The following is a 13,712-nucleotide window of genomic DNA, read 5'->3' on the forward strand; positions in this document are numbered from 1 at the left end:
GTACAGCATCTTCATCTCTCTCCCATCCATGATAATCCCACTCATGTGCAGCTCAGGGCCCTTTTAATACTCAAACCCCTTCCCACCATTACCTTTACACCGCCCGTTCCACCAGGGACAGAAAAACTACACATTTTTTCAATTTTACCAGCAGTGATTTTGTTTAAATGCCTGTGAGCAATCAGTATAAATTGGGTGACATCTGTAGAAAACGTTGTCGTGATTTACATTAGCAATCTTCAAAGCGATGGCAAAATGAAGAAAATATGTATTAAACTGGACTACCTGGTGTTTTACAAACCCATAGAATCTTTTAGAAGTCAAACTATTGTAAGAATTTAGATTTAGAAATAATGTGTGTGAGGGTGACAGGCGGTGCACACAAGCATATCCTCACTTCACAGTCTGGGTCCCTCCTAAAGTGTGTGTCCTAATTTCATGGTCCCAGTCCCACACACACCTCTCCTCAGCTCCTGCGTGTATGTTTTGTGTGATAACTGGTCCTGTCAGCACATCCACCGCACCTGCTCATGGCCACAGAATGGAAGGGCAACAAAGAACCCTAGGATGAACTATCACTCTGGGCAAGATTGTTATACTTTGTATTCAGTGACCAGTTACTCTGGGTCTTCACATGGGATTCTTGACTGGTTGATCACAATGGTGATAAGCAGCACCCCCCAACCCCCATCAAACGCGTGAGGGTACAGAGTGGCAAAACAAAAGGGCAGTAAGCAGAGCGGCATGGACCAAGCTTTAAAGTAACCCCCTCAGGGGCACGAAAAGGAAGCAACAACCAGGGTTGGAAACAAGAAGGCGAGGAGACATGACCACTTCAGGCCCCAGAGGGAGACACAACAAGAGCTGAATATAGATGCCGACAGTGGCCACAAGTGTCGAGGGTGACGGCCAGCCCTTTCCACACTGGAACGATCAGCCTGCTCACAAGCAGAAAGTGATGCATTAGAGGTCCATGGTTTAGGAGTGACAGTTGTGCTTGCAGGCAACAAAAAGTAGAACAGTGGTGAAAGGAGCCCAAAAGCCAAGAGATCCCAGTCTCTTCCCATCCAGTAAACTCCTTAGGAACTGAGGCACTCAGATATCTATGGACAACTGGCAAACCTGACCAAGATAAAGGGACGACTAAGACATCTCGCTCACACAAGCAACAGTAACATAAAAGAGCTCAAACCCAAGTCCAGGGGCTACACAGAGTGAAGGCACCAGCTCAGAAAAAGCAGACACACAGGCAAGCTAAGGCAGAAGCCCAAACCAGACTCACAATACAGTGACCTCAAAATGGAACCTTAGGGGGTGGCTGGTCTGGGCGGACTGCAAGGGGGGAGGTAGAGATATAGTAATGATCAAAAGGAAGCACCCCCCTGCAGTGAACTATTAAAATGACATTTCAGAGTATGAGTTAATTATGTATTCTGTAGAGGAGGCAGTCTATCTGAACAACCTCTTTCTAAACAGTGTCAGAGATTGGCATGCTCTGATCTCAAAAGGAAGTTGATTCTATAGTTTTGGCCCAAACACTCCAAATCTCCTGTCTCCCCTGGAGACCAAGTTGGAACTCGGCACACAAATCAAAAGTTTGTCTCCAGAACGGAGATCTCTGCGTGGGCAATACCGGACGATCTTATCCACAAGGTATTTAGTGGCAAGCCCACTCAAGCATTTATAAATTCGACACGCCGAAGGGTCAAGTACAATTGCAGCAAAGTTCAAAAAGCACTGCATAAACTAAGGCACTTTATGGAAATAAACAGCCCAGTGCTGAACGTTACTACTTTCTGTTCCGTAAACAAATGAGGAGAGAAGTGGTAGATAAGCACCTCGCCACACTTAGGTGCCTGTCAGCACAGGCTTGATACTCTTGCCAATGAAGCAGGTAACTCTTGGCAGTTGAACCCGTCGTGTAGCCGACAAGTTCTTTCTGCCAATATACCCTTCAGAGGGACTCAGAAATACCCCCTGAAGGATCTATTAACCAAAAGATGGATGGACACCACAGGAACCGCCAACCTGCAAAGGAAGTAACAATTAGCAACAGCAGATGACAGTAATAACCAAATCTAAGAAGACAAGACAAGGTAATACGTGCAAAGGTTAGCAAGAGTCAGTAGAGGAACCATGAGACGTCTAACCTTGAAGAACACCAACAATTTAGAAACTAATCATGGATATCGCTAAATTACTGAATGACAATACATGGAACGCTCTTACCATCTGTGTGTTTCTTGCAGTCATGAAGAAAACAAAAAAATGGAGATCCAAGGTAAGTCCAGCAAATCCTAACACCCGCCGCCACGAGGACGCCTGTATTACACAATCCCAGAGTCCGAGTGAAGAGTTTGGTGATCTACCTACCCACCGCCGGGACGAGAACGCCTAATCAGCAACACGAAGCATCTCTAGTTCAGCACTCTGGAAGGGACTGAAGTCCGCGGTAAACACAGTACAGGTAAGGAAGAACCAGGGAGAGGCAGCAGCAGGTTGGTGAGTAGTCTGAGGTCAAAAACCAGTAGAGGAATAGAAGACAGAATCACAAGGCAAGCAGGTCGATAAGCGGTCCGAGGTCAAACACAGGTTCGAAGCTAGAAGACAAGTGGATAATCCAAAGGAATCCAGTAAACAAGCCGAGGTCACAAGAATATCAAGAAATCCAGAAAGCGAAGACAAGGCAATAGAATACAAATTCAGAAGCGAAGCGCCAAGTTCGAAACAGTCCATTAGTACTCCAAAGAACCGTCACGTGATTTGCCACAGCTGGGTTCAACGTGAAAAGACACATGATCCCAACAATGCAGAGCGTCCGTGTTGCCATGGCAACCCCCAGCGTTTTCGGAATGACTGAAAACGTACCTTCTGTATGTGAGTACGCCTAACGTAGGAAAATGCTCTATTTCCCTGATGGTTAAGGCGGATATGTGTGGAAACAGGAGGTGTAACATGTCTCAGTGTTTGACACCAGACTCCGGAGTGGTTCGAAGACCGGATCCCTTTACGTTTCCTGACAGTGCCTAGTTCTAGTGCTTGGAAGAATGGCAGGAAGGGATCAGAGCACTCAAGAGAGACATCAATGAGGAACCTACTCTCCAAGTATTTCACCCTTGAGCAAAGAAGATCATTACGATTAATGCAGGCAAGAAAGCGCTTGGAGGAGTCTCGAAACTAAACCAAGGAGGACTATAAGGTGACCATCGCGCTTCCCTCTCGTGGTCTAAAGAGAACAGAGATAAAGTTTTCCCTAATGAAGCCTGGACCTCTAGCATCCTATAGACTGGGCCTATAGCAGCCTATGGCCTGGGCCTCTAGCATCCTATAGCCTGGGCCTCTAGCAGCCTATAGCCTGGGCCTCTAGCAGCCTATAGGATGGGCCTCTAGCAGACTATAGGATGGGCCTCTAGCAGCCTATAGGATGGGCCTCTAGCACCCTATAGCCTGGGCCTCTAGCAGCCTATAGACAGGGCCTCCAGCAGCCTACAGCCTGGGGTTCTACCAGCCGATAGCCTGGGCCTCTAGCAGCCTATTGCCTGGGCCTCTAGCAGCCTATAGCCTGGGCCTCTAGCAGCCTATAGCCTGGGCCTCTACCAGCCTATAGCCTGGGCTTCTACCAGCCTATAGCCTGGGCCTCTACCAGCCTATTGCCTGGGCCTCTAGCAGCCTATAGTGTTGGCCTCTAGCAGCCTATAGAATGGGCCTCTAGCAGCCTATAGCCTGGGCCTCTAGCAGCCTATAGCCTGGGCCTCTAGCAGCCAATAACCTGGGCCTCTACCAGCCTATAGCCTGGGCCTCTAGCAGCCTATAGCCTGGGCCTCTAGCAGCCTATAGGATGGGCCTCTAGCAGACTATAGGATGGGCCTCTAGCAGCCTATAGGATGGGCCTCTAGCACCCTATAGCCTGGGCCTCTAGCAGCCTATATACAGGGCCTCCAGCAGCCTACAGCCTGGGCCTCTAGCAGCCTATTGCCTGATACTCTAGCAGCCTATAGCCTGGGCCTCTAGCAGCCTATAGCCTGGGCCTCTAGCAGCCTATAGCCTGGGCCTCTAGCAGCCTATAGGATGGGCCTCTAGCAGACTATAGGATGGGCCTCTAGCAGCCTATAGGATGGGCCTCTAGCACCCTATAGCCTGGGCCTCTAGCAGCCTATAGACAGGGCCTCCAGCAGCCTACAGCCTGGGCCTCTAGCAGCCTATTGCCTGGGCCTCTAGCAGCCTATAGCCTGGGCCTCTACAAGCCTATAGCCTGGGCCTCTACCAGCCTATAGCCTGGGCTTCTACCAGCCTATAGCCTGGGCCTCTACCAGCCTATTGCCTGGGCCTCTAGCAGCCTATAGTGTTGGCCTCTAGCAGCCTATAGAATGGGCCTCTAGCAGCCTATAGCCTGGGCCTCTAGCAGCCTATAGCCTGGGCCTCTAGCAGCATACAGCCTGGGTCTCTAGCAGCCTATAGCCTGGGCCTCTAGCAGCCAATAGCCTGGGCCTCTAGCAGCCAATAACCTGGGCCTCTAGCAGCCTATAGGATGGGCCTATAGCAGCCTATAGGATGGGCCTCTAGCAGCTTATAGCCTGGGTCTCTAGCAGCCTATAGCCTGGGCCTCTACCAGCCTATAGCCTGGGCTTCTACCAGCCTATAGCCTGGGCCTCTACCAGCCTATTGCCTGGGCCTCTACCAGCCTATAGTGTTGGCCTCTAGCAGCCTATAGAATGGGCCTCTAGCAGCCTATAGCCTGGGCCTCTAGCAGCCTATAGCCTGGGCCTCTAGCAGCATATAGCCTGGGTCTCTACCAGCCTATAGCCTGGGCTTCTACCAGCCTGTAGCCTGGGCCTCTACCAGCCTATTGCCTGGGCCTCTAGCAGCCTATAGTGTTGGCCTCTAGCAGCCTATAGAATGGGCCTCTAGCAGCCTATAGCCTGGGCCTCTAGCAGCCTATAGCCTGGGCCTCTAGCAGCATATAGCCTGGGTCTCTAGCAGCCTATAGCCTGGGCCTCTAGCAGCCAATAGCCTGGGCCTCTAGCAGCCAATAACCTGGGCCTCTAGCAGCCTATAGGATGGGCCTCTAGCAGCCTATAGGATGGGCCTCTAGCAGCTTATAGCCTGGGTCTCTAGCAGCCTATAGCCTGGGCCTCTACCAGCCTATAGCCTGGGCTTCTACCAGCCTATAGCCTGGGCCTCTACCAGCCTATTGCCTGGGCCTCTAGCAGCCTATAGTGTTGGCCTCTAGCAGCCTATAGAATGGGCCTCTAGCAGCCTATAGCCTGGGCCTCTAGCAGCCTATAGCCTGGGCCTCTAGCAGCATATAGCCTGGGTCTCTAGCAGCCTATAGCCTGGGCCTCTAGCAGCCAATAGCCTGGGCCTCTAGCAGCCAATAACTTGGGCCTCTAGCAGCCTATAGGATGGGCGTCTAGCAGCCTATAGGATGGGCCTCTAGCAGCTTATAGCCTGGGTCTCTAGCAGCCTATAGCCTGGGCCTCTAGCAGTCTATAGAATGGGCCTCTAGCAGCTTATAGCCTGGGTCTCTAGCAGCCTATAGCCTGGGCCTCTAGCAGTCTATAGGATGGGTCTCTAGCAGCTTATAGGTTGGATCTCTAGCAGCTTTTTGGAACTTTAAACATTTGAAGTCACTAGTCGTGCTCAGTGTGTATTACAATTTGAAATTCCCCCAATGTCTCGTGCACATATTATTCCCCATCAAGGGTCCATTGACGGCATCACTGTTCATGTGTCACTGGATGGTGGGGGCGATGAAGTGCAGTGTGAGGGTGGAGTATGTGCCGGGAGGAAAGAATATAATGGCAGATTGCATTTTCAGGTCCATTGCCGCGGGGGACCTTGATGCAGGATGCCCGCCCAATGGAGAGACGGGAGATAAATGGCTGGTCACAGCCTCAGCACCGCCATATTCTTGAAGGATTGGATGGAGTCGAGTTCTGCGGATGTGGAAGCCAAATACATTCACACAGCACTCGGGAAAGGATGGGGAAAGCTCAAGGGTGCAATCCCCAAATGCAAGGATGTTTTCCTCGAGTTTCCAAGGGAATAGTGGGGTTCGTCGTGAGCTTGCAGGGTTATCCTCCGATAGAGCTCAGGAAGAGAGTAACAGTGCATGAGGGTCACTTATGGAGTAGCCCAATGAGAAGATGCCTACAGAAGAAATATTGGTGCCTGGGATGCACAGGGATGCACAGGGAAGCACAGGGAAGCACAGGGAATCACAGGGCTGAAGGCTGTAACTGTAGACATTACAGGCATATGGACAACTCTAAACAGCCCAGTTGATGCACATTCTGGTCCCTGGCAAAGTTTATCAAAGGATATTACGCATTGATGCCTGGCTCTGCTGCGTTAAAACCTGTGTGCTGAACCCTCTGCGGCAAAGCCTGTGCAGGTCAAGGGGCGTGGTGTTGTGCAAGCAGGTCTGTAGAGCATGCTGCACATTCTACATCCACTATGTGCTACACTACACATCGACGCCTGATTCTGCTGTGTTAAAACTTGTGTGCCAAACCCTCTGTGGCAAATCCTGTCCAGGCCAAGGGTGCAGTGTTGTGCGTCGCAGTTCAGCAGAGCACACTGCTTATTCTACATCCACTACGTGCTACACTACGTATCGATCCCCAACTCTATGCATTAAAACGTGTGCCGAACCCTCTGTGGCAAAGCCAGTGCAGGCCAAGCGAGCTGTGTTGTGCGCCGCAGGTGCGCAGAGCACGATGCTCATTCTACGTCCACTACGTGCTACACTAGGCATTGGCGTCCGACTCTGCTGAGTTAAAACCTGCATGCCGACCAAGGACCTGGTGTTGTGCGCTGCAGATATTAGGTGCCGCACAATCGAGCCGCAGATCTCACCCGCTACGCTCCATGCCTCGCATTTCTGGCTGAACCACATGCCTGTGGTCTTGTAACGACCCTATCAAGACCCGAGGCCACAGCCGGAAACCCAAGAACTACAACGCCCTCCACGCAAATCCAGTGAACCCCAAGGGTGTCCGCTTCACTTAATCCGCAGGTAAGCGCCCGGATGCTTCACCCTTCAGCACCTCGCCACTCCTCCTATGCTCCCCATTACCACCCCTCCCACCCCACCATTAGCTCGATACTCTTGGCTCTGCCATCGTCATGCTCTCCTCAATCCTAACGAGGAACAGACATATCAGGTTGCGCACACGGCTGACTGTGTGCGTCCCACACCACGCATCGCAATCAATCGCCCCACAGCGAACTCACAGTGCAGGCCCCACGCAACCCGAAATCCTCGATTCAGCAAACATTGCGCACCCGCTGATCCTCATGGGGGACAGCCTCCTCGGGCTGCGCACTTGGCTCAGAGCGTGCGCACCACACCACGGATCACAATCACACGGCCCATCTCAAACTCACAGGTTTCTGCCACTGTCCTGGAGGAGCCCTGTCTTGCCCGTGCTTAGAGTGGAGGGACCGTCTGTTAGGGAGAATTCTCATTCTATGGCTAATTTCCCTTACCTAGTGAGTCCCTCAGCAGCTTTGCTGGATCTCTGGAGTTATTTCTTTCCACTTGGTAAGAGTGTGAGCCTTTTTTCCACTCTTACCCATGTTTTGCTATGTGTCTTTTCCTCTGTTTTTGTGATTGTGGGCTCTGGAGTACACCACTTCAGTAGCCCCCTTCTTTTGTGTGTTACACAGCACCTTCAGTGCAGTGACACAGGGATGTCGTTCAGACTTCCCACCGACTCCATTTCTGAGGATGACTACTGTCCCCCAGGAAAGAGTAAAGTTGCCATTAACTTTACTTAGTCAAATTTAACCACAGATCCAGTACACCCCATCTTACATGGAGTACTGTAAGGGTTAACTCTTAGCCATTTTTATCTGTACCTCCTAGAGCATTGTTTCGCTCTTTTAACATTTAGACATGGCTGGTGGCAGTGGTATCTACCCTAACTTTTCTACCGTGTTTATCTTATATAAACGTGGTAATATTGTAGGCTATTGTATTAGCCTCAAACTTAAACCCGCTTGACCAAATACTTTTTCTTTTGGCTCCGGTGCGGTTTATTCGCCATTTCTTTTTGAGCCCTCCTCTAGGCGCCTGGGTGTCTAGGTGGGCTGAATGTGAGGGAGGGGTGTAGTCACCCCTGCACAGGGTATCCTAGGAAACCCAAGTCACAATTTTTCATGATTGGCTGAGGTGGTTGTCCAGGCTGGACAACCTCCCTGCTGTGTGATTGACAGCCAGGCTGTGTGAATGGGGGATTTTCGCATAAAAGGCAGGTCTCTTGGGCTGGAAGTCAGAGAGTCGCCAATGGAACTACAAGGAACCGAAGAGAAGCAGAGGAAAGGTCAACTGATGCAACTATACCGTACTGGTGAAGCCCTGCTGCAGTCCTGAGCTATCTACCCTTCAAAGACTAAGAGAAGATCCAATAGCCACCTGAAGAGCCTCCCCTGTTTTTAAGGAGCGCACCTTTTATTCATCGTCGCTGCTGCTGGCCTCATCCCTGTGTGGTGCAGACCCCCTCATCGTCCTTCTTTGTGCCGAAGCTCCAGGAATCGTGGGGCTGCAGGAAACTACCAGGAACAACTGCCGTGGCACCAGCTTCATCCTTTGAGAAAGGTACTGTGTCCTGCTTGAGGAATTTGGGTGAATCCCTATTTCTCTTCCTTAAGGCTTGTCCTTACTTTCCCCTCCTTCTTATAACTTTTGCTTCCGAACGTTGACAATATCAAAGTAATCTTGGCTACGTTGAATCATGAACTGTCCGACTGTGTGATCCTCGACAACAGGCACCCAGTGTCACTTGACCCTGGCTCCGGCCCTTTGACTCTTGAATTCCTGTCTATGAGTGTTCTTCGATTCTGTCTGCCTAACTAATGTATTGCCTATGGTTTTTGCCCCCAACTCCCTCTGGGTATCTCAGGTGCTAAGTGTGTTTTTGCCCCGGTAGCGTTTCTTGCCGCAGATACGTGTTTATTTAGTAGACCGAATGTTAGGGAGAATTCTTATTCTATGGCTAATTTCCCTTACTTATAGAGGCCCCCAGCAGCTTTGCTGGATTTGAAGTGTTGGTTTCTTTTTGCCTCCTAAGAGTGAGACTCTTTTTCCCACTCTTAGGCATTTTTGCTATGTGTGTTCCAGGCTATTTTTGTGCTTAATGTCTATGGGATTTTAACAACCCCATAGAAACCATCTTTATTTACATGTGTTACACAGCACTCTCAGTGCAGTAACACAGGGGTGTCGTAGCGACCCCCCAAACATAGACTCCATACCCTGGGACTGGCTACTGTCTCCCAGGGCATGTAAAGTCCCAATTGACTTTACTAGTCAATTTTTATGAACTAAACCAGTACAACCCATCCTACTACGGAGGTACTGGAAAGGGTTAATAGTTTTTCCCTTATGTTCATTTTCGAGGGGGTACCGTACAGTCCCTCTCTCAAAAGTTTCTGGCTGGTGGCAGTGGTTACTACCGTAAATATTCGACCGTAAATATTTTCCTATGGGATTTTCCCATTGTTCGAGGCTACCACTTTTTCTGACAGCCTCTAACATACCGACCGGTTTATTTTTATATTAACTTTACTCCGGTAGGTTTTATTTGTCAGAACTTTAGAGAAAGACACGAGAAAGAATTTATATTAAACTCCTAACCCAGGTCGGGGATCCTTTGTTCGTCCTTTTGGCGGGCTTCTACCAAGAAGCCCTCCTTTCGGCGCCACTGAGTCTGGGGTGGGTTCGTTGAGCGGGAGGGCGAGTAGGACCCCTGGACAGGGTTGCCTTCGCAACCCATGGCGCACTCTATCCTGATAGGCTGGAGGGTCTCCCGACAAGATGACCACTCCACTGTGTGAGTGACAGCTAGGCTGTATGAATGGGGTTCTTTTTGCATAAAAGCAGGGTCCTGAGGACTGGAAGAGCAAGACGTCGCCACTGGAACTAAGAAGCCGAAGAGTAGAGAAGCCAAAGACATCTGCAACGACTGAACCACCGGTGAAGCCCTGCTGCAGTGTCTCACCACTTTTCTCCACACGACGAGAGAAGATCTTCATCTGCAAGAGCCTTCTTCCCTTGAGCTGGTGGGACCAACCAGTTTTCCAATCACCTTCCTGGACCTGCCTTGGTCGAACCACCAGTACCCTGTACTCGGAGACCGGATAGCCAGGCACCAGTCCACCCGGACCGAGATTTAAAGGAGCATACCTTTTATTTGTCGGGCAGCACCGCGGCTGGTTTCATCCATGGGTAGGGCAGAAACTCGAACCTTCCTCCATGACGAGAGCCTCTCTTCCTCTGCTGGATCCTCCGAACTGCAGGAACTACCAGGAACAATCGCCACTGCAGGAGCCACTTCTTCATTTTAAAGGTACATTGTTCCGCCAGGCCGCCCCATCTTCGCGGTACCACTAAAGGTGTTTCAAATCCTTTACCTACCTGTTGGATTGTCCGCCCTCTCTCTTAACATTGTCTTTCACCTTCTGCATCCACCTTTTCAAAATCGTTAACCAAAGACTTGACTGCAGCTGCAAGAACATTTTGCTCCTGGGCCCTTGCCCTGTACCACTGACTCTGGCACAGGCCTATTGACTCTGGCTACATTTGTGAGATCTGCCTTCTTTAGATTGATTCTCATCTGGAACTGGGTTGGTGCACCTACTTCTTACATCTACCTTTTCCTTCCCTTTTCTAAACCTTGTGAAATGCCATTTTGCTCAGTTTTCATTTAAGAATATTATATACTGATGCACTGCCTTGCTTAATCTGGTTCACAAACTTATGGGAAGTGTTGCTAGGGTGGGTAAGAAGCTGTTTCTATATAACTTGTGCTTTCCCTCCCTTGTGAGAAATTGCTAGAGGATCCCTGGTGTGTAGTTGTCACTGTGCCGTTTTGCTCAGTTTTCACTCTGGTCACTTGGTCTACAATTTAACTAGGGAGTGTGTATATTTTTCATTGACTTATTTTAACTTGCTTGATGACTGTGATAAATGTGTTTTACTAGCAGTGTATAAAATAAATATATATATACTTTTTAATACAAAGCTTTGGTCAGTGTTTCATTGTGCCATAGTACTGTAGGCCTATTGTGTAAACCCTGAATACTGCTCATCTCCCTCTTGAGATAAGTCTGACTGCTCAGCCACAGCTACCAACTAAATCTTTGTGGTAAATACTGATACCAAAGGGGATTTATTGCTCTCACCTGTAGTCTTAATCTCGTGTAGTTCTCCCTAAGGGAACTGCACAGGATTCTGCCTAACGCCGAACTGTCAAAAAGTGATTGCAATCGTATTCACGGTAACGTGTCTTGTTTCATAACACCGGTCCATTCAAACACACGGTACTTACCTTGATGTATACCGTGCAAAAGTGAATTGGTTAGTTGTAGTGTATTTTACGTGTGGTTTTGAATTTAATAGAAGTGTTGTGTGTATAACAAATGGTTTAAAAATAATAAATGTACTTATATTTTTTTACCTGCAACCTTGAGTCAGTGTTTGCTTGAGTCACGGTAATTGTGGTCCCTTTGTGTAATCTCTGCTACCGCTCATATACTCTTGAGATAAGCCTGGATGCTCCGCTAGTGCTACCACTTTAACATAGTCGTACATGCTTGTACCAAAGGTAAAACTTGTATTGCCACCTGTAGTCTTAATTGTGTGTAGGGGTCCCTAAGGGCACTGCACAGGATTCTGCCTAACACTGGTGTACAGCGGGGAGGATTTGGAAGTAGAGTGATTACACTTAGAGTGCTGCTATTGCTTGGGTTCAACTAACCACAAGGCTAACAACACTAATTCTATTTAACTAAGAAATCATGTCAAATATGGAAAGCTACACTGAAGAGGGTCTCTTAAACTACACTGCTGAGGTTTTGAGAACCATGCCTCAAAGAGAGGAGTCTCTCTGGTAAAGGAAAGAAATCTGAATTGATTGCAAAGTTAATAGGAAAGCAAAGTCTGGAGAGTGTGTCAGAAGGGACTACCCCTCCAGCACATGTGGATACTGATGTTTCTGATTCTGAGAGTATTGATTTGGAAGAAGTAGATGAGTCCTTGTTAGGAAACCCTACAACTCATTTGCCTGCTCAGAAACCACAACCTCTGTCCACTGGGCCCCCCACAGGTCCTACACTTACTCCTGAATTTATTGCACTTGAGAAAATGAGACTTGAATTGGAAGTGAAACGTATTGATGCACAAACTGCCATGAAACATCAAGAGTTAAGGCTCAGAGAAATGGAGTTCAATCATGAACTAGAGATGAAGAAATTGTCTGTAGAAACTGTTTCTCTCCCAGAGTCTTCTAGGTCTGCCAGCCCTAAGAGACCCCATATGCCAAAGGAAATAATTGGTATGTATGAGACTAAACTTGATGTTTTGGATTGGTTAGCAATGTTTGAGTACAATCATGGGATTCAAGGTATCTCAGGGAATTAGCTGATTCCCTGGCTCTTCTCCAGGCTTCCCCTGTTGCAAGTGATGCTGTAATGGAGTTGGGGGAGGAGGATAAAAGGGATAATGAGTGTGTGAACCTAGCATTAATAGCTAGATTTGGGAAGACCCCTTCCCAGTACCTGAAGAGGTTTAGAACCCTCAAAAAGCATGATGGTACCCCTTGGGCTCCCTGGGTGTGTGAATCTTGTAATGTTGGAATCTATTTTTGATGTCTGCTCCCCTGAGCTTAGACAGCACTTGGCTGATTCAAAGGAGATAGATCCTAAGAAACTAGCTAAGGCTGCTGACTTGTGGGTTGCCAACAGGGTCACTCACAAGGATTTTGAGGCAACTCAGAAAAAGGATGAGGGAAAGCAGCCAAAGAAAGACAACAAGGAGAATTCCAATAATTCCAATCCAAAAGAGGGCCCCAAATATAACCAGGGTAAGCGACAAGGGAAACCGAGTCAGGCTCGTGTACCATCTGGTCCCAAACCAGATGGACGTCAGAACAAACCCCCATCCCCATCCCCATTTGGAAAATACTTTGTTTGTGGGCTACCTTACCATGTGAAAGGAGATCCCAGATGTAAGGGTAAACCTTCGGGGGTCAACACTGTCTCCTTAGCCTTCTCCCAGGTGGATGAAGTACCTATAGCCAGTGGAAACTTTCAGTTACTAGCTGATGAGCCCATGAGAGTCTCAGCTAGTGTTTCTTTAGTGTCCTTGGGTCTTTGGGAACAGCAGAACTTAGATGTCTATAACTCAATCCCAGATAATACTAAAGAGTATTATAAAGTTAGTGTTGTTGTGAATGGTCAGGCAGGAAACCCCTGCCATCAGAGACACTGGAGCCAGCATAACTGTGGTTGATGAATGTTTTTTCAAGGTGGAGGATGTTGCTAAGGCACCCAAACACTTAACCAAGTTAGCTGGAGGCCCTGTGCAAATGGTTCCCAAGTTACCAGATCTCATCCAGTGTAATGACATGACTGTCAGAATACCTGTAAGTGTCCAGAATAACGTACCTGGGAGGGTCCTGCTGGGTAATGACCTTAAAACTCTTGGAGTTGTGTCCAGTACCGCCAGGCCCCCAAGCAGAATGAAGCAGGAGCTCACAATCTCTGCAAGGGAGAGAACCTTGAGAGGCTCTCCTGGGGACATGATAGAAGAAACTATCAACCCAAGTCCACAGGACTTACTTACTGCTATTGCAGGTCAGGAAAAGACAAAGGGGAAACCCAAGTCTGCCAGCAGGAAACCAGCAAGCACTCCTGTGCCCAGAAGGACA

At 48.8% G+C, this 13,712-nt stretch overlaps 1 protein-coding gene across 2 annotated transcripts in view; it reads right to left on the reverse strand.

Annotated features, from left to right (window-relative positions):
• The window catches only part of LOC138452919 (NACHT, LRR and PYD domains-containing protein 3-like), a 467,379-nt gene that overhangs the window by 296,603 nt on the left and 157,064 nt on the right, over nucleotides 1–13,712 (reverse strand). The window lies entirely within an intron of this gene.

The sequence above is a fragment of the Ambystoma mexicanum genome, chromosome 4p (assembly GCF_040938575.1).
Source record: "Ambystoma mexicanum isolate Mex_15411 chromosome 4p, UKY_AmexF1_1, whole genome shotgun sequence".
Lineage (NCBI taxonomy): Eukaryota > Metazoa > Chordata > Amphibia > Caudata > Ambystomatidae > Ambystoma > Ambystoma mexicanum.